The 20,128-nt window shown below is 43.8% G+C and overlaps 1 protein-coding gene across 37 annotated transcripts in view; it reads right to left on the reverse strand.

The window, feature by feature from the left end:
* The window catches only part of PTPRD (protein tyrosine phosphatase receptor type D), a 1,327,869-nt gene that overhangs the window by 325,149 nt on the left and 982,592 nt on the right, over positions 1-20,128 (reverse strand). The window contains exon 1 of one of the 37 annotated variants that reach the window (XM_066988363.1): positions 5,554-6,486. The exons of 35 other annotated variants lie outside the window; for them this stretch is intronic. The gene's annotated coding sequence lies outside the window, so the exon portion shown is untranslated. Of the gene's footprint in view, positions 1-5,252; positions 5,534-5,553; positions 6,487-20,128 lie in introns of those variants that run through there. One more of the 37 variants, XM_066988365.1, reaches the window with a different exon arrangement.

Raw genomic sequence — 20,128 nt, forward strand, 5'->3', positions numbered from 1 at the left:
AATTAAATTGAAGCGAGATTGAGTACATTTACAAGAGACATATATATACCTTTTCACCAGTTTAGGACCTGACCTACGTTTGTTTCATTCAGGATGGCACTGACAATATTCATCAGCCAGTTCTGCCATCTAAAAAGTCAGATTTTACACATTGCTTACTGAACTCTGACTTACAGATATGAAATTTCCAGAACACTAGAATTGTAAAAGAAAGAGCAACACACTTGCATTACCACATCTAACAAACCACTTGGAGAAAAAGTACGTATTATCTGACTGCAACAATATGTGAGCAGTTCGGCAGGCTTAACCAGGACATCCATTTTGATTGTCTACAAGCAACAAATTAATTTATATACAGATGCAGTGATTCTACCAATTAGAAGATTATTGAAAAACTCAAATAACTTCATTGCATTTAACTGTGAAGAAGTACAGCGCAGGGCAACAATACTATATTATGGCATGTCCTGTGGTATAATATATCAAAGTGCCTAAAATTCCATTATTTTCATTTGGCTGACAAGAAGGAATTTTTCAGGAAGGAAGATATCACACACTCAGGTATAAACATTGGAGTTGATTTTTGCAAAACTCTTTACTTTTTTACATTTTGGAACTCTACTGCAAAATTAATCCCCACCACCACTTTTTTCTTTTTTGGGGGGGGGGGGGGGGGGGGGGGGGGGGGTTGGGGGACTACTGTGCAGCTAAGCTTATGGAGAAGGATGTCACAGCATGTAAGCAAAAGACATTTGAAGCTGTAAATCTTCTCTTAGGAAAGTACAGACTATGTATAGCTACTGATATATTTAAAAACAAGCTGATAAACAGTGTGAATAGTCACTTCTATGAATGAATTTAAAGAACCTGGATGAATAATAATCACCTTTTAAGTAGCAATGCTTTCAGAATTTACATAGTAATTTATTACATTTAACCAAATTATTTGCAAACAAACTATGTTTAGTATTTTGTATCTACATTCTCTGCATTTCAGGTATCCATTTCCTAAAGGAAGATACAAACATGCAATGTTTTAATACATATTATCAATCACCAACCAAAAACCATCTGAGCTTATGAAATGTAAGCTAAAATTGTGCAATGGTAGACATATGGTTCTATCAATGCACAGCGGCTTAAACAACAAGTGAAGTGAAGCTCGTTGGAATGGAATTTACACGCGAAGCACTCTTGTGCAATCCTTTTCTATATCATCAGATTTCTTCACTTGTACTGAAGCTCTCGGTGTAGTTGATTACCAAGAGAAATAGCTCTTCCTCTTTGCTCCTATTTATTAAATCACTGATAATATAGGAATATTTTTGAATATGGATTTTTGCTTTAGGCTGCCAAATTGCCAGCGTATATTCATTAATTAGCTTCATTTAAGGCCTTTTGCAAAGAAAACGAGGATTAAACAAATAAACAACTCACAGAGTATGTAAAATTTAGATTTTTCATAAAAATATTGTTATGTTGACCATGCCATGCCAACTGCTATTACACAGAATTACAACCTAAGCAAGCTCCTATTAAGATACTGACGGCATTACGTATCTTTGACTTGAACAGCCGGTATCTATATATTTTTCCCAATTTGTTAAAAAGTAAAAGGTTAAAAAATTGTTATGATCTTATAAACAAGTAAAACATGATGATTCATGGATCTATACTGTATTAGTCCCCTTGATATCCAAAATGCAAATGAAGTGCCTATCCTCTGCATTTCGGAGACACCGCCTTGGTCTACCGACACTCAGTAAAACTTAGTCTTGACCAGATGTTTATCATTTCAGAAGACCTTTGAAGTGTACTTCATTACATTTCAGCATGATTTTACATAAGTGCACACACACATTTCAGAAAATTAAACTCAGTCAATATTTGCACAACTGTTGTCGGCAGTAAGACAAAAAGCCTCTTGCTGTAACTGGCCCAACATCGCATGATATATAAATCTATGCTGCTTTAACGATAGCTTATTAAAAAATTAACATACTGTAGGGAGACTACATTTTGATTGTATGACCTTATACTGATTCAGCTAGAAAATCCTTTTAAATAAGAATTTTCAAGGAGCTTAGTAACGGAAGTTCATTTTGAAGGAAATCCAATATGCAAATGTTTCAGCTGTGCTCTTTTACAAATTGTCTGCCTTGTCGGTTTGAAAAACTGAAAATCAACAATGGAACAGTGTAAGTATACTTGACCTCATTGCTTAATGTCCATCAAGAATGCTGTGGTTGGTCGATTTTAAATTTCTGAGACTGACACTCAAACATGTATAGCGCATCTCCAGCCCAGGTCCCGCAGTTGCTGACTATCCTCCAGCCAAAGCCTTGGAGCCTCCACACTTGCGAACTTGCATAACACTTATAAAGCTAGTTTATATACACCATCAATCTATGTCTGCTCCTGCCTTAAAGTAATCCTGTTTAGTTTATCTTTTAACCCTACAGTTGCATTGAACACTACCATTACTAATCTAATAGAAACACAAAAGCAACAAATCTGATTTCCTCAGCTTACAGAAAATATGAAATGCAGAGAAGCACGCAAATCTGACTTTGCCCAAATTGTGCATCTCCCGAGTTGTTCTTCCCCAGCTGCCGTAACAGTTAGGAGGGTAAGGAGGAAGGAACTATGTTGGACACCATACAGGACTGGGGTGTGGATGAAGTAGGGCAAAAATCCCCAAACAATACTGAAATTGCATGCATCTCCTAAATAACAGCAGTCTCACTTTTTAGTAAAGAACAAGTAACCAGCAACTTTGCTTTTGATGCTAGGTATCTGCGGAAAAAATGTCTGGTGAAAGTGTTAACATATGCCATGTACTGGTATCTGCTGTATGAGAGCAGTTTATACAGGCCTCTAGTGGCTTAGCACACACAGCAGAGGATGAAGAGGGATTCCTACTCTTTGGCTTGTGTAGTTTTGGTTCCTGCTTTATTCAAATGTAGAAATAAAGGGCAATCTGAAAAAAAAAAAAAAAAAAAAAAAGGAAAGCTGAATCACTGGCTAGATTTAAAACAGCAGGTATTTCATTCTTTTGTACAACCCCAAGTCTGCTTTTTGCAAACCACCTCATAATACTAAACACTGACTTACTATCTCCTATTTAGTTTGCTGACAATGCTGCTATTTGAGTTACGTAACAGTCACAACAGAATGCCTAATTAGTATTATTCTTTAGCACTCATTTTAAAGTTACTGTGACTGATGAATCTAAAAGCAAATTCTAAGACCTATTCCTGAAATCTAGGAATACTGAGATACTCTTTTCCCTTCCACACCATTCCTGACTGCTTGCTATAGCATACACAAACCGTAATGAATTTCTTAGTGCCTTTTTCAAGTAGAAGTACTCTACTTAGGCAAAGCTTTCAGCGCTTAAAGTGGATATAGAAAAGCTATACATCATTTCTGCATTGAGAGAAATCTAAATATACCCCGCCATATTACCACAAGTGACAAAACTAAAATTGGAAAGCTACTCCTGTAAAAAGTCTCTCATTAAATCCCTCTTCCTTTCTATGTAACACTCAGTTCCTTGAAAATCCCATGCCAGTATATTTACAGTGTTCAGCAATTTTGACTGGGTAAAATTTGACAGCTAGATATATAAAACTGACCAGTTTGTCTATTTCATACATGAAAGAAAGAAAGAAAGAAAGAAAGAAAGAAAGAAAGAAAGAAAGAAAGGAAAAGAAAGAAAGAAAGGAAAAGAAAGAAAGAAAGGAAAAGAAAGAAAGGAAAAGAAAGAAAGGAAAAGAAAGAAAGAAGGAAAGAAGGAAAGAAGGAAAGAAGGAAAGAAGGAAAGAAGGAAAGAAGGAAAGAAGGAAAGAAGGAAAGAAGGAAAGAAGGAAAGAAGGAAAGAAGGAAAGAAAGTAATAGCAGATCTCATGAGACTGAAATTAAAGTACCTATCAAAAAATGGCCATCTAAAGGAAAATGCAAGGACGTGTGATTGTATTGAGGAAAGAGAAGAATCTTTTTTTTCTTCAGAGTTGCTCTGTTCAATGACAAGAATTTTAGGAGCTTTGTGTGCTTCCAACCTGGCAGAAAATGATATCATTTACTATACAATTTTATACCAAGATTAGAAAGTACTAACCATTATAGCATTAAAAAGCACTAAGAGATACCAAAGAATGTAAAAAATATCTTACACATACATTCTGCCATCTGTATCAAAATTTACAATAAATGTCCCAATTACAGAAGTTTGTGCCTGATCAAAAGGTATGCTGGAAGCAATTTCTGAAAGTCTAAGATGATAATCGTTACTTCCCATGTTAATTATAAGTTTAAAAAAATTTAATCTTCACGAAAAACAGTCATCCCTGCAAACAGGAAACTCCAAGCAAAGCAGTATCTACAGACTTGTCTCAAATACAGCACGGTCTCAGGCGACAAGTGAAGGAGCATGTAAATACAAAACCTTAACTGGTCCGCGTAAATAAATTGACCCCTTCACATATGACAAGACTGAGAATGCAAATATGATAAGCCCTGCAAAGAAACTGTCATCCCTCTGCCAGGCTATAACCGTACAAAGGCCCAGCAAGAGGATAAAATACGCATGACAGCAGACTGAAGAAGTACCAAGGAGGAGCAGGCATTCCAAAACCGTACATGCAAGGAAAAGTGGAAATAGCTTAAAAAGGAAATAACATACTTGGGGGGTGGGGGGGGGTAGAAAACACATAAAATACAGATTTCAGTGAAAGAAAACTACTGTTTTATTTGCCGGTCGGGGAGATCCTGGTGAAAGGAGTGAGAAGTGCCTGCTCGCAGCAGAAGCCCTCACAGAGGGAGCTGGTAAGTTTGCTCAACAAATCCGCGAGCCCCTTCATCAAACGCTCGGCACACTGAGTTTTCAACCCGATGTGCTCTCTTTTAAGTGGCTGCGGGAGAGTAAACAAAGAAACTAAAAGCCTAACCTGTGAAAAGCTTCGCATCCCCGTGCCTCCCCGCTCCGCCGAGACAGAGGAGGAGGATGGGGAGGAGGAGGATGGGGTGGGAGCCCTCCTCGGTCCGGGGGTCCCTAAGGGCCGCTCGCCCCACGCACCCCGCTCCAGCGGCAGACCCCAGCCGCGCTGACCCCCGCCCACCGGCTGGCACAGGCGCGGCCACACCAACGGCCCCCTCCCCGCCGCCAACCGGCCCCCGCAAGCGGCTCCCTGCAAACGTCGGCTCCGATCCATCGCTCGCCCGCACGCAGCCGGCCCCCGCCCGCTCACCGCAACTCTCCCCCCGTTGCCCGAGCAGGCCGCGCTGCCGGGCTGAGACCCGCCGGGGAGGAGAGGAGAGCGCTGGCAACTGCCGGGGGGAAGCCCCGGTGCGGCCGGGGAGAGAGTAGCGTGCGAGGCACTCGTCTGCCGGGCTGCACACACGCGCGCGGTCACGCACGCGCGCTCACACGCTCACACATTCACACACTCACACCACACACGAATTCTATGCGCGCTCACGAGCAGGCCGAAAGCGGCGGCAAAGACGGATCGGCGGCGGGGGAAAATGGGTCGGCGGCGGGGCAGTTACCTGGTCATGCTGGCTTCCCTGGTCCCACCAGCAGCCAGCGCCGCCGCTTGCCCGCCCTCCGCCGCCGCCGCCACTTCCCGCCGCCGCCACCTCCTCCCGCTGCTCACACTCGGCTCCGAGGCGGCCAATTTAATCCAAGCCCCGCAGAAGCAGCAGCAGCTGCAGCAGCCACGAGCGGGGCCCTCGGCCGCTGCTGCCGGGCGCGGGTGCGTGTCTCTCACAGTCCGGTGCCGGGGAGCGGGAGAGAGTCAACCAGAGTCCGAAAATCCAGCATCCAGCTGAGCCGGGTCCCCGCCTGCCTCCTCCTTCCAGCGCCCCCTCTCCTCCGCTCCGCTGCGCTCTTCTTTCCTTCTTCTTGTTCTTGTTCTTCTTCTCCTTCCTGCGGCAGCGGTAGCTGCTGCTGCTGCTCCCGAGCGCGCTCTCTGTTCCCGAGCCGCTGCTCTGTTTCCCCTCCTCCTCCTTCTCCTCCTCCTCCTCCTCCCTCTCTCTTCTTCTTCCTTCCCCCTTCGCTTTTTTTTTTTTTTTTCCCCTTTCTTTCTTTCTTCCTTCGTCTCTCTTTCAGCAGATTCTTTGGCTACAGATAGCAGCGAGGTCGCCCACCCGGGCTCCCCCCACTCTGCAGCCCCCCACCCCCCGGGGGAAAAAAAAAAAAAAAAAAAAAAAGTGCGGCGCAAACAAAAGCGAGGGGAGAGGGCGCGCGGCGGTGAGAAATCCCGGGAAACCTTCCGCGGGAGCCGCGCCACCAGCACCCCCTGCCTGCCCCTCCGGGGGAGGAAGGGGTCGAGCGGGGCGGCGAATGCGCTGCTGGAGACGGCGACTCTGTGTTTTGTGCGTGTTTGCGGGTGATTTTTGTGATTGTTTGTTGCTGCTCGTTTTTAATCCTCTTAGGCTGTCATAGGATCTGCACGGCCCCGAGCGCTGGGAAGGGATTGCTGCCGAGCTCCCGGGTACGGACCGGGGATGCGCGAAGCGCCCACTCGTGCCCGGGGTCTGGGGGCACGCGCGCCCCCGCGCCACACACGCACACGCGTGGGGGGGGGGGGGGTGACGTCACCCCGCAGCGGGCCGGGGGGCGCCTCCCGCCCGTGGACGCCCGGGCGTGGCGGGGGGTGCGCGGGACCGAGGCCAGGCGGCGGGGCCCGGCGGTTTGGTGGGGCTGACCGCCACCAAAGTTTGCGGGGGTGGAGCGCTCTCGAGTTCTCGTCCCGATTTAGGCCCAGCCGGAGGAAGGCTCGGGGTTGCCGGGTCGAGGAGGGGCGTCGAGAGGGTTGTGGCAGTGCTGTGTTTGCTCGTGCAGCCGCGGCGGCTCCCCGATTTTCTCTCTGAGGAAGGGTCAGATTTCCTGCCCGGCTTGGAGGTGCCGTGGAGCTGAAAAGAAGTCCTTGCTTTCCTTGTCCTGTCCCATTACTCCCCTGTAAAGAGGGAACAGCGCACAGGACACGGGTGGAAACAACAGGATTTCGATGAGAAGCCTTTTGAGAAAAACCTCACTGTTCAGATGTAGGCATCTTCAGAAGCCCAGAGCACGTTCCCTCCGTGCCTTGGTTCCTCCTGCCCAGAAGGGGAGTGAGGTGTCAGGATGCACTTGGTGAAAGTGCTGGTCAGCCAGTGTGGTGGCAGGAGCCCATCAGGATGGATGCCCCACAAGTCAGCAGGGAGACGGACACGTGCGTGAAATGGCAGGCGGCTGCAGGGTTTGCCAGACTGGTGCTTCCCATCTGGAACTTCATGCGTATTTACTGCAACCAGACTTCTCAGTCCAGCTGTGGAGCCACCGATTCTGATACCAGCCGTGGTGATCCTGGCAAAGTTTGTTGCAGATCATAGCTACGTTTCTGCAGAGGAGAGGGATTTGGACACTTTCTTTCATATCATGCTATTTTACATCTGCTGTAAGGTAGGGCTGCCAACGTGAAGTCTGTTTCTGACAAAATTGAAGATAAACTTTGCTCTCCCCCGGTTCTATAAATCACTGTCTTCTTTTGACACTGCCAGTTACACCATGAACAATGGTCGCCTGAATAATCTTACACTTAAAGGAGCACTAGTCCTTTCGAAATAGTATCCTTCAAAATGCCAAATGACTTTGTATAAAAATCATTTTGTATGAAAAAGTAAACGTGATGTTGGATGGATGGCTTTTTGTCTTGTCAGAACTGTTCAATAAAATGCTGTTTTCAACAAACAGCACCACAACTGTGAAACAACGAAAATAAAAATGCTAGTTTATTGAAATAAATGTGGTTAAAGAAAGCAAAAATTAAATCCTCACCTTTGCTCCCTGGACTCAACTGACTGCCAGGCTGTATGTGCTTTGAAATGGCCATACTAAATAGGTATTTCAGGTCTTAATGTTATATCCCAGCAGTTTTTATCAGTATACTTAGCTGTTTTAGTGCTCTTCATGCTGTGATCCTTGCGTGACATTGAAGAATGGAGCAATAAACCAATGCATTTTATATTTTTCATGTGGTATCACAGTGTGGATGTGAGTTTGGGGACTACATTTAGCTTTCTATTATCTTAGAGCCATAAGCAGGTTGTGTAGCTCTTCCTTCTGTTCAGCCAGCATCACAGGTTGCATCAGGAATGAATGTGTTTCATTTTATGTTGGTGTTAAAGACATGTAATAAATTTGGTATATAAGATGTCCAGGTTTTGTACTGATGCTTAATAATAATAATAATAATAATAATAATCTGAAAAAATGAACCTGAGTTTATGAAAAAAATAAAACATGGTATATTTACTCTTGTTTAAGTGTATATCATCACTTGTTAACATCAGTATAAACTTTATACTTAAGATTGTAGTGCACTCGTACACATACATACATGTATATATGTGGTTTGGTAGCACAGCTATAATGTTCCTTATTTGTTATCAGAGGAAGTAGAACATGAAGGAGCATAATTCATCCATTATAAACTACTCGATAAAGTAGATTATTTTTTTTCCAAAATATGTGAAAATTTCAAAGACAGTATTCTACACTAGTGGTCTATTTTTGCCAAGATTGCATCCATATATTACTGTAAGGTTAGTACAGCGCTGAACTGAAAAAACATTTACACATTTTATCAACTTCAAAATGTTTTCTGTAAAACATTGAACAATCTCTAAAGTGCTAATTAAATTAGATTTAAAAGATATGAATCATTTATTTATGTACTTATTTAAGTTGGAAGAATAAAGGGTTTTATATGTCACTTTAAATTGAGTATCACATACTCCATAGAATCATAGAATCATAGAATATCCTGAGTTGGAAGGGACCCACAAGGATCATCGAGCCCCACACAGGTCTAACCAAAAATTCTGACCATATGACTAAGTGCACAGTCCAAACACTTCTTAAACTCCGACAGGCTTGGTGCCATGACTATGTCCCTGGGGAGCCTGTTCCAGTGTGCGACCACACTCTTGGTGAAGAACCTCTTCCTGATACCTAACCTGAACCTCCCCTGCCTCAGCTTGACACCATTCCTTTGGGTCCTGGTGACTAAAGAGAATAGATTGGTGCCTGCCCCTCCACTCCCCCTCGCGAGGAAGCTGTAGACTGCGATGAGGTCTCCCCTCAGCCTCCTCTTCTCCAGGCTGAACAGGCCAAGTGACCTCAGCTGCTCCTCATACATCTTCCCCTCTAGGCCCATCACCATCTTTGTAGCCCTTCTCTGGACACTCTCCAACAGTTTCACGTCCTTTTTGTACTGTGGTGTCCAGAACTGCACGCAGTACTCGAGGTGAGGCCGCACCAGCTCAGAGTAGAGCGGGACAATCACTTCCCTCGACCATCTAGCAATGCCATGCTTGATCCACCCTAGGATACAGTTGGCCCTCTTGGCTGCCAGGGCACATATGAGCTACTGGCTCATATTCAACTTGCTATCAACCAAACCCCCCAGATCCCTCTTTGTGGGGCTGCTCCCCAGCTTCTGGTTCCCCCAGTCTGTATGTATAGCCAGGGTTGTCCTGTCCCAGGTGCAGGACCCGGCACCTGCTCTTGTTAAACTTCATACGGTTGGTGATTGCCTAGCACTCCAATCTGTCCAGATCTCTCTGCAAGGCTTTTTTCACCCTGAACAGAGCCATCAACTCCCCGTTTAGTATCTTCAGCAAATTTAATCAAAACACCCTAAAGTCCTACATCCAAATCGTTTATGAAAACATTGAAAAGAACTGGCCCTAAAATGTACCCCTGGGGGACCCTACTAGTGACTGGCCGCCAGCCTGATGTAATCCCATTTACCATAACACTTTGAGCCATACCCATCAGCCAATTGTTCACCCATCATATGATGCTTTTATCTAGCTGTACACTGGACATTTTGTCCAGTAGGATCCTATGAGAAACTGTATTGGAGGCTTTACTGAAATCCCCAAAGATTACATCAACTGGCTTCCCTTGATCCCCTAGATGGGTGATCTTATCATAAAAGGAAATCAAATTTGTTAAACAAGACCTACCCCTCGGGAACCCATGTTGGCTGTGACCTATGACTGCATTGTCCCCCAGGTGCACTTCAATAACTCCCAGGATGATAATTTCCATAATTTTACCAGGCATTGACATGAGACTGACAGGCCTGTAGTTACCAGGGTCTTCTTTCTTGCCCTTCTTGAAAATTGGCACAACATTTGCCAGCTTCCAGTCAACTGGGACCTCTCCAGATTCCTGACACCATTGAAAAACAATTGATAGAGTTCCCATGGTGATGTCAGCCAACTCTCTGAGCACCCTGGGATGAATCCCATTCAGACCCATGGACTTGTATGGATCCAGGTGGAGCAGCAAATCCCGCACACGTTCAGGGGTGGCTGGGAGTTTATTGTTCCCACCGTCACTGTCCAGGCCCCTCAAGAGTTTTTATGAAAAATACATTTTTGACTTATCATTCAAAGTCAATTGTGTAAATCTTGTTCCCCCTGTTCATCAGCTACTTTCATAATCCTCACTGAGGCTATGTACCGGCAGTGCAAGTTTTTTATATAGTACGGAACAAAAGTGAGGGTTTATCCAGATACCTATCTCAGACCATACTCTGAGTGATAGCTGCCATAATTTTTCCAGTACAGCTCAAAGGACCATCTGTATTGCCTCATGTCTCAATCTCATGCTATTCACATATTAAATAGTACTCTATTAATAGTGTGCAATACTATTTTCCTCTTGGCTTTTCTGCATTGGATTATTGCTTGTATCCTGGTAAAAGGCATCCCACTAAGCTCTTTAGCACAGTAGGAAATTCCATTAGCAACTGGAACCAATGGACATTAGTCTACTACACTGCAAGATCAAGAAGTGAAGGGGGTACACAACCAGAAAGGATGCTCTCTAATTGCCTCTCCCATTTTTTGCTCCATGCATTATTACAGTTATTTATGATTAATAAGCTGTAGGCTGAATTCTAACAGATGATTTGTCACAAAACTGTATTGATGCATGGCTTACAAAACAACTACAAGAAACATTCCTGAGTTGCCACACTCATATTTGAAAATTCTCATCAGAGAGAATTTTCTGGCCAGAGTCGCGGAGAGCGATTCTTATTAAGCGACATTATTAAGGATAATGTAACAGTACTGGACAACTAAACACGTGTTGTATATATGCAAAAAATTGTTCAGCTAACACTATTTGAGTAAACATCCTTTAAATACTGATTTAATAATACCTCAGCAGACATTCTCAGTACGTGTCTTTATCTTGTAAACATTTGTGATTCATATAACATAGTTTGAGACAGAGGTAGGGAGAAGAAAGTGGTTTTAGTTTAAACTTTTATGATAATTTTTGCCACGTTCACTATTATTTTCCTGCTGCCTTAATGAGATGAGGCTTTATATATTTGCATGATCTGTCTGGCATTCCATACAACTTCTGTATGTGCCAGCATCTTTTATCTCCATTTCAGAGAAGGATTCTTGTCTTATACCCTACAGGTTTTAAATCCTGTTCAAAATTTTCTTCTGTGGAAACTGGGGTTTGCTAGCAGAAAAGATCCACTCTACTGCCCCATCATCCCAAAAGGGAGACATTTGATAGTCAGATCCTTACCCAGCCAACATGGTTAGTCATCAAGTTGGTCTGTACACTGGTCCCAGACTCTTCATTCTGCTGGTCACTGCCAGTTGCTGTACTACTGGCCCATGCAATGGAGTTAGCAGTGAAGGGAGTGTGAAAAGGGTGGTGCAACTAGGGGATGCAGCACATAAGTACAAAGGAAGCTGGAAACTTCTTGTATTAGCTTTGTGCTTTTTTTTTTTTTTTTTAAAAAAAAAGTGTGCTTTTTTTTTTTTTAAAAAAAAAGAAAACTAGAAATTATTCAAAGAGTACATGAAAATCTGTAGGGACTTGGAGATGATGAAGCAGGATCAGCTTTATCAGAGTGCAGTAGAGTATGTGCCACAAACTGAAAATAAACAGCAGCATATGTAGGGAAAGCTGTAAATAAGATTTGTAGATAGCGGAGACAGCTTTGTCTTTTACTTCTAGAGTATTTAGGGTATCTCAGATGTAGTGAGAACTCTGCTAACAATTTAAAAACATTATACTCAGAATACAGAACACAATCTGGTGCTATTTTTCTTAAAAATTCATGCATATGTATATAATGCATGTATGCACACAGGTGCAGAAGGTCTGTGTCAAGATTTGTTTTCAATTTGAATACAGTACAGTAGATGGATTTTTTTTTCCTTTGTTTCCTCCTGGTTTCAAAAAGTAGCCTTCATGGGAAGCAGGTACCTGTATATTTTAATGACAGCAACAGAGTACTACGACTAGAATATCATGAATACTTTCTAATATCAAAAGAGGAAAATTTGATTCAATTAAAAAAAAAAAAGTAGACAAATAACAGCTTGCCAGTTCACACCTTTTACAATGATCAGAGCTACCATACGTTAATTAATGTATGATTATTTTATGTTTGCTTTCATGATCTAGGGAAATAAAATGCACCATTTTGTACCCATAGATCAGAGGTCATAGTGTTTAGAACACCACTTGTTGTAAGTCCTTACAGTAAGTAATTGAATTCACATATTTTAAAACTCAGGAATAAAAGGAAGATTCTAATTTAGTAACTGTTTCACACAATTGAAAGATTTTGTTAATCTTTTATTTGAATACTGACTTCTACTTCCTAAGGAGACACTATTTAGTTTATGTAGCCTCTTTTATCTAAAAGTTTTGGAAAATACCTTGTAGAAAACAGAATGTCTCAAAAACTAGCAACAAGATGGAAGCCACATAAATCTAAACGTTCCCTCTCGCTAAATATTAAAGAGATTCAGATCACACCATTGTATATGGCAGTGCTGTGCTGTCTGGCAGCAGAGCAGGGAGTAGAGGGAGGAGTAGGAGAAGTCTTTGTTTATTTCCAAACCCTGGTCCTTTTGCTTCTTGAATAGAAGATTGTTATGGCATTAGTCTGCCCAGTCATCTGAGAGAAGGAGTGTTTCTTCATTCTTCTCATGTTAACTCCTTTCCTCTTGTAAATCAAGAGACATAGCACTGGAAGGAAGGTGCAAGACACAGACTATCATAGGAGCATTGCTGCATTATGGAATGTTAAAAGATAGAATGAGAGAAATTAAAAGAAGAATGTAAAAAAAAAAAAATATTAGCATGTCCCTCCATACAGTTACTTACAATTAATATTTTAAAGTCATTATTGCTGTGGGCCTATTAATATTTCAACAACAATATGCTAAATTTCTAGTATCAAAACAAGATTTTTTTTTCTGAAGTATTCCCTCTCATGCCCTGTCTTGGGTTTGAGTCTACCTCAGGATGGCTAAGTTCAAACCTTTTCTGATGAACCTGATCATTTTAAGTCAGTTTTTTCCTCAACATAACTCCCATTAACATTGCAAAAATGGTGTCTGATTTGATATTATGTTCAAGTCACAAACTAACAGAACCACAGAATCACAGAACAGTTGAGGCTGCTTGGAAAGGAAGTCTGGATGTCATCTCTTCCAACACCTCTGCTCCGGCAGCTTCGAGACCAGATTGCCCAGGAACTGAAGGTTGTCATAGAATCATAGAATCATTACGGTTGGAAAAAACCTCCAAGATCTTCTGGTCCAGCCACCACCCTACTACCAATGTCACCCACTAAACCGTGTCCCTAAACATCATGTTCAACCTTTCCAGGGACGGTGACTCCACCACCTCCCTGGGCAACACATTCCAATGACTGACCACTCTTTCTGAGAAGAAATGTCTCCTAATTTCCAACCTGAACCTCCCCTGGCACAACTTGAGGCCATTCCCTCTAGTCCTATCACTGGTTATCTGCAAAAAGAGGCTGACCCCCAGCTTTCACAACTTCCTTTCAGGTAGGAAACTCCACAACTTCTCTGGGCAACCTGTGCCAGTGCTCCATCACCCACACTTTTAAAGAAGTGCTTCCTGATGTTTAGATGGAACCTCTTCTGTTTCAGTTTGTGCCCATTGCCTCTTATCCTGGCATTGTGCACAATTTTTCCTTTTTCCTTCCCTTCCCTTCCCTTCCCTTCCCTTCCCTTCCCTTCCCTTCCCTTCCCTTCCCTTCCCTTCCCTTCCCTTCCCTTCCCTTCCCTTCCCTTCCCTTCCCTTCCCTTCCCTTCCCTTCCCTTCCCTTCCCTTCCCTTCCCTTCCCTTCCCTTCCCTTCCCTTCCCTTCCCTTCCCTTCCCTTCCCTTCCCTTCCCTTCCCTTCCCTTTCCTTTCCTTTCCTTTCCTTTCCTTTCCTCTTCCTTTCCTCTTCCTTTCCTCTTCCTTTCCATCCCATCCCATCCCATCCCATTCCATCCCATCCCATTCCACTCCATTCCAAGTTCTACTCGACTCGACTCTACTCTACTCGACTCTGTTCTGTCAAGGACTTCATAGGATATTAAATTATTTTCTCATTTCTAAACGTTTCCTCCAGAAATAGCTGTAAGGTTTTTAGCAGGTCCATCTAGATAAAAAGTCCTGAGGTCTTTATATACTATAGAGTGCTATTAATCCAACATTCTTCATGAGCATTGTGTTCATCTTATTTTCAACCTAAAACATAAAATATTGTGAGTTCTATAAATTTTGATATCAAAAAGAACATTTTTACAGTATGACCAGGACTGACCTGCATAAACTTAATTTCAGTGAAACAGAAGTATGTTTTACTTATAACAACTCTGTTTATAACACCTTTATACCATTTCAGTTTGTTTTATTCTATCCCATCCATTAATTATTGACTGCATGCCCACTGAACATTTACTCTGTTACAGAATGTAGCATATAAGCTATGAACTATCACATCCTTTTAAGGAAGACTGTATTTTGAGCAGAACAAGAGGTGTTAAAACCACATTATCCAAACAAATCTGCTCACCACACAACATTCTCTAATCATTCTCATTCTCAGCAATTCAATTAAAACAGAAATTAGGATAACAAGAGTAATCTGTATTTTAGCCAAAGAAGTTATTCATGAAAAAGGAATGGTAAGATTAAATCTGTTGTATTGAATCCAGATTATTAGCAAGCTAGGGTGCCAAGTCCTTTGTTTTTCAGTGTTGAAGTGCACTTTTCCAGATTAAACTATCCCTGTGAGAAAAATAACATATTAGTCACAGTTTTCCAACTTTATTTTTCAACAAAGGAAATAACTTTTTAAAGTTCTAACAATGACAATTCATTCATGCTAAACTTCAGTGGAATTTTTTTTTTTTTTTTTTTAGGATGCGAATATAGTTCAATGAGCTTCATATAATCTTTTTATATATCGTACTGACCTAGCGCAAACATGAATTGGTAAAAATCAAATCCACAACCTAAGAATTTGCTGGTATTTTCTTGGTTGATTCCCCCAATAAAATGGCAAAAATTCCTTCTACCCTGGCATAAAATACACAAAAGGTGCAATAAATTTTAACTACAGTGTTTATGGTTACATTAAACATGATACCTGTTTTTAATCTCAGATAAATTCTGCATTTTCAAAATGCAGTTATGATCAAAAAATAGAAAAAAAAAAAGAAAAAAAAAAAGATATGGTTCCCTCTTCCAGTTTACTTTCACTTCCCTCCTCTTTGGTTCTGCAACAATTTTCAGATAGGTTTCTTTTCTCCTGGTGAAGTCACCAGTCTCTTTTCATTCTCTTACAAACACTGAAATACAATGTCTTTCCAGAATTACCTACTTCTTATATGCTCTAATATGTTCTTTGTCAAGTGACTACGCTTTCTTATCCTTCTTAGATATTTCCTTTCACAAATTCCAGTTTTTCTGTTCTATTCCAAGACTCTGGTTTACCTTTCCATTTTCACACTTCTCCAGATTTACCTCATTCTCTGTTCACCAAAACAGCTCTGCCATCATCCTCACCGCCTCCTGAATCCTTCCAACGTTCATCCCAGAAATACAATTGTACTTATATGCTAATGGGGGAGAGGAGGTAAGTTTACCTAAGCTGTCTTTTTTTTTGAGGTCATAAACAGGTCAGCACACTATCGCTCAGCACATTGAGGATGCTGTAGAAAAAAGAACATCATTCAGAAGTGGGAGGTACTGAAGAAGGGAGCAATTCTGAACACAGAATCTGCCTCTGCATATTTCTCCTTGGTATGGTATTCAGTGGCTAAATGGTTGTTTGCTATATGTTGTCTCACATCACCCTGTCTACATCCAACTCATTTTGGTGCTACAAGGAGATACTGGTCTCAGAAGGAGATCCCATATACGTAATATTTAGAAGCTATTTTTCTTCAAGAATTTGAGGAGATGGTACATAAGAGAAAAGAAGGGAGTAGGGTAAGGTTCTATCTTATCTGGTTCTGATCTCAAGAAATAGATCACACATAAGGTCATATTGAGGGCCATTAGAAACAGTAGTAGAAGGTATAAGCTGTACCATCAAAAACAGTAGTGGTCTTGGGATCTGAAAGATGTTGATCTTAATATCACTGGTGTTACTGACTCCTCTTTTCATGTAAAAAAAGGAGGTATAAATTCTCATATTTGCATTATCTGCTGTAAATAACAAGCTGTCTCAGGGCATTTATAGAAGCTTGATCCTGCTGACTGTATAGTGAGTGGCAGCTGATTTTGAGGATTCACATGAGCAGAGCCAATTTGAAAGGTGCAGCTTAAAAGACCACTGTAATCTTTGCAGGCTGACTCTCAAGGTAGCAAAATGCAGTGAAGACAGTGGTGATGGAGATGTATTCCTGAAACTACACTCATAGCATACCCAACAATATACTGAGTATTATCAGCAGGATCTGAAGCAGTAAAGTTTGCTGCAAGAACATAAATAATTATCTCATTCAATCACACAATTTCTTGAGCTCTGTCTTTTAGTCTATTTCTTTCCCCAACCATCAAGCCCTCCACCCCTTTTCTAAGGGACTTTCAAAAAAAGCAGAATCCAAGCTTAACAAACAGGAGGAGCTGGAAGCCATCATGCAGCAGGCAGGCTACGACTTGGTTGCCATCACGGAGACGTGGTGGGACCGCTCCCACGACTGGAGTGCTGCAATGCCTGGCTATCGGCTCTTCAGGAGGGACAGGCAGCACAGAGGGGGTGGTGGCGTGGCTCTCTACATTAGAGAATCTTTCGATGTTGTGGAACTCCAGGCTGGGAATGATAAGGTTGAATCCCTGTGGGTTAGGATCCGCGGGAAGGCTGGCAAGGCTAGCATCCTGGTCGGGGTCTGTTATAGACCGCCGAACCAGGATGAGGAGACGGATGAGGAGTTTTATAGGCAACTGACAGAAGTTGCAAAATCATCGGCGCTTGTCCTCGTGGGGGACTTCAACTTCCCGGACATGTCCTGGAAACACAACACAGCACAGAGAAAGCAGTCTAGGAGGTTTCTGGAGAGCGTGGGAGATAGCTTCCTGACGCAGCTGGTCAGTGAACCTACCAGGGGTGGTGCCCCGCTAGACCTTCTCTTCACAAACAGAGAAGGACTGGTGGGAGATGTGGTGGTCGGAAACTGTCTTGGGCAGAGTGACCACGAAATGGTTCAGTTCTCTATTCTTGGCGAGGCCAGGAAGGGGACCAGTAAAACTGCTGTATTGGACTTCCGGAGGGCTGACTTTGAGCTGCTCAGGACGCTGGTTGGCCGAGTCCCTTGGGAGGCGGTTCTGAAGGGCAGAGGAGTCCAGGAAGGCTGGGCCCTCCTCAAGAAGGAAATCGTGATGGCACAGGAGCGGTCCGTCCCCACGTGCCCAAAGACGAGCCGGCGTGGAAGAAGACCGGCCTGGCTCAACAGAGAGTTGCGGCTTGTGCTTAGCAGAAAAAAGAGGGTTTATAATCTTTGGAAAAAAGGGCGGGCCACTGAGGAGGACTACAAGGATGTAGCGAGGCTGTGCAGGGAGAAAATTAGAAAGGCCAAAGCTCATCTGGAGCTCAACCTGGCTACTGCCATTAAAGACAACAAAAAATCCTTTTACAAATATATCAACGCGAAATGGAGGACTAAGGAGAATCTCCATCCTTTACTGGATGCGAGGGGAAACCTAGTTACTAAGGATGAGGAAAAGGCTGAGATGCTTAATGCCGCCTTTGCCTCAGTCTTTAGCGGCAATACCGGTTGTTCTCTGGATACCCAGTGCCTTGAGCTGGTGGAAGGGGATGGGGAGCAGGATGTGGCCTTCGCTATCCATGAGGAAATGGTTGGCGACCTGCTACGGAGCTTGGATGTGCGCAAGTCGATGGGGCCGGATGGGATGCACCCGAGGGTACTGAAAGAACTGGCGGAGGAGCTGGCCGAGCCGCTTTCCATCATTTATCGGCAGTCCTGGCTATCGGGGGAGGTCCCAGTTGACTGGCGGCTAGCCAATGTGACGCCCATCTATAAGAAGGGCCGCAGGGCAGACCCGGGGAACTATAGGCCTGTCAGTTTGACCTCAGTGCCAGGAAAGCTCATGGAGCAGATTATCTTGAGGGTCATCACGCGGCACTTGCAGGGCAAGCAGGCGATCAGGCCCAGTCAGCATGGGTTTATGAAAGGCAGGTCCTGCTTGACGAACCTGATCTCCTTCTATGACCAAGTGACGCGCTTGGTGGATGAGGGAAAGGCTGTGGATGTGGTTTACCTTGACCTCAGTAAGGCTTTTGACACAGTTCCCCACAACATTCTCCTCAAGAAACTGGCTGCTCGGGGCTTGGACTGGCATACGCTTCGCTGGGTTAGAAACTGGCTGGATGGCAGGGCCCAGAGAGTTGTGGTGAATGGAGTCAAATCTGGTTGGAGGCCGGTCACTAGTGGTGTCCCCCAGGGCTCGGTACTGAGGCCGGCCCTCTTTAATATCTTTATCGATGATCTGGATGAGGGCGTCCAGTGCACCCTCAGTAAGTTTGCAGATGACACCAAGCTAAGTGCGTGTGTCAATCTGCTCGAGGGCAGGAAGGCTCTGCAGGAGGATCTGGATAGGCTGGAGCGATGGGCTAAGGCTAACTGTATGAAGTTCAACAAGGCCAAGTGCCGGGTCCTGCACCTGGGGCGCAACAACCCCAAGCAGAGCTACAGGCTGGGAGATGAGTGGTTGGAAAGCTGCCTGGCCGAGAGGGACCTGGGAGTATTGGTTGATAGTCGGCTGAATATGAGCCAGCAGTGTGCCCAGGTGGCCAAGAAGGCCAACAGCATCCTGGCCTGTATAAGAAGCAGTGTGGCCAGCAGGTCTAGGGAAGTGATTGTGCCCCTGTACTCGGCTCTGGTGAGGCCGCACCTTGAGTACTGTGTTCAGTTTTGGGCCCCTCGCTACAGGAAGGACATGGACGTGCTCGAGCGAGTCCAGAGAAGGGCGACCAAGCTGTTGAGAGGTCTAGAGAACAAGTCTTACGAGGAGCGGCTGAGGGAGCTGGGCTTGTTCAGCCTGGAGAAGAGGAGGCTCAGGGGCGACCTTATCGCTCTCTACAGTTACCTTAAAGGAGGCTGTAGCGAGGTGGGGGTTGGTCTGTTCTCCTACGTGCCTGGTGACAGGACGAGGGGGAATGGGTGAAAATTGCGACAGGGGAGTTTTAGGTTGGATGTTAGGAAGTACTTCTTTACCGAAAGGGTTATTAAGCATTGGAACGGGCTGCCCAGGGAGGTGGTGGAGTCACCATCCCTGAAGGTCTTTAAAAGACGTTTAGATGTAGAGCTTAGCGATATGGTTTAGTGGAGTACTTAGTGTTAGGTCGAAGGTTGGACTCGATGATCTTGAGGTCTCTTCCAACCTAGAAATCTGTGATACTGTGATACTGTGAAGCTTGTGATGTGGTAGAGTACTTTTAGTTAGTTAACACTTTTAATACCTAGTACTTTTATTTTTATAAAAGTAGTTTAACTATAAATTAGTCCCTCCTGCAGAGAGGGATCTGGGGGTTGTGGTTGACAGCAAGTTGAATATGAGCCAGCAGTGTGCCCTGGCAGCCAGGAAGGCCAACCGTATCCTGGGATGCATCAAGCATCAAGCATTGCTAGTCGGTCGAGGGAAGTGATTGTCCCACTCTGCGCTGGTGCGGCCTCACCTCGAGTACTGTGTGCAGTTCTGGGCACCACAGTACAAAAAGGACATTAAACTGTTGGAGAGTGTCCAGAAGAGGG

The sequence above is a fragment of the Anser cygnoides genome, chromosome Z (genome assembly GCF_040182565.1).
Source record: "Anser cygnoides isolate HZ-2024a breed goose chromosome Z, Taihu_goose_T2T_genome, whole genome shotgun sequence".
Taxonomy (NCBI): domain Eukaryota; kingdom Metazoa; phylum Chordata; class Aves; order Anseriformes; family Anatidae; genus Anser; species Anser cygnoides.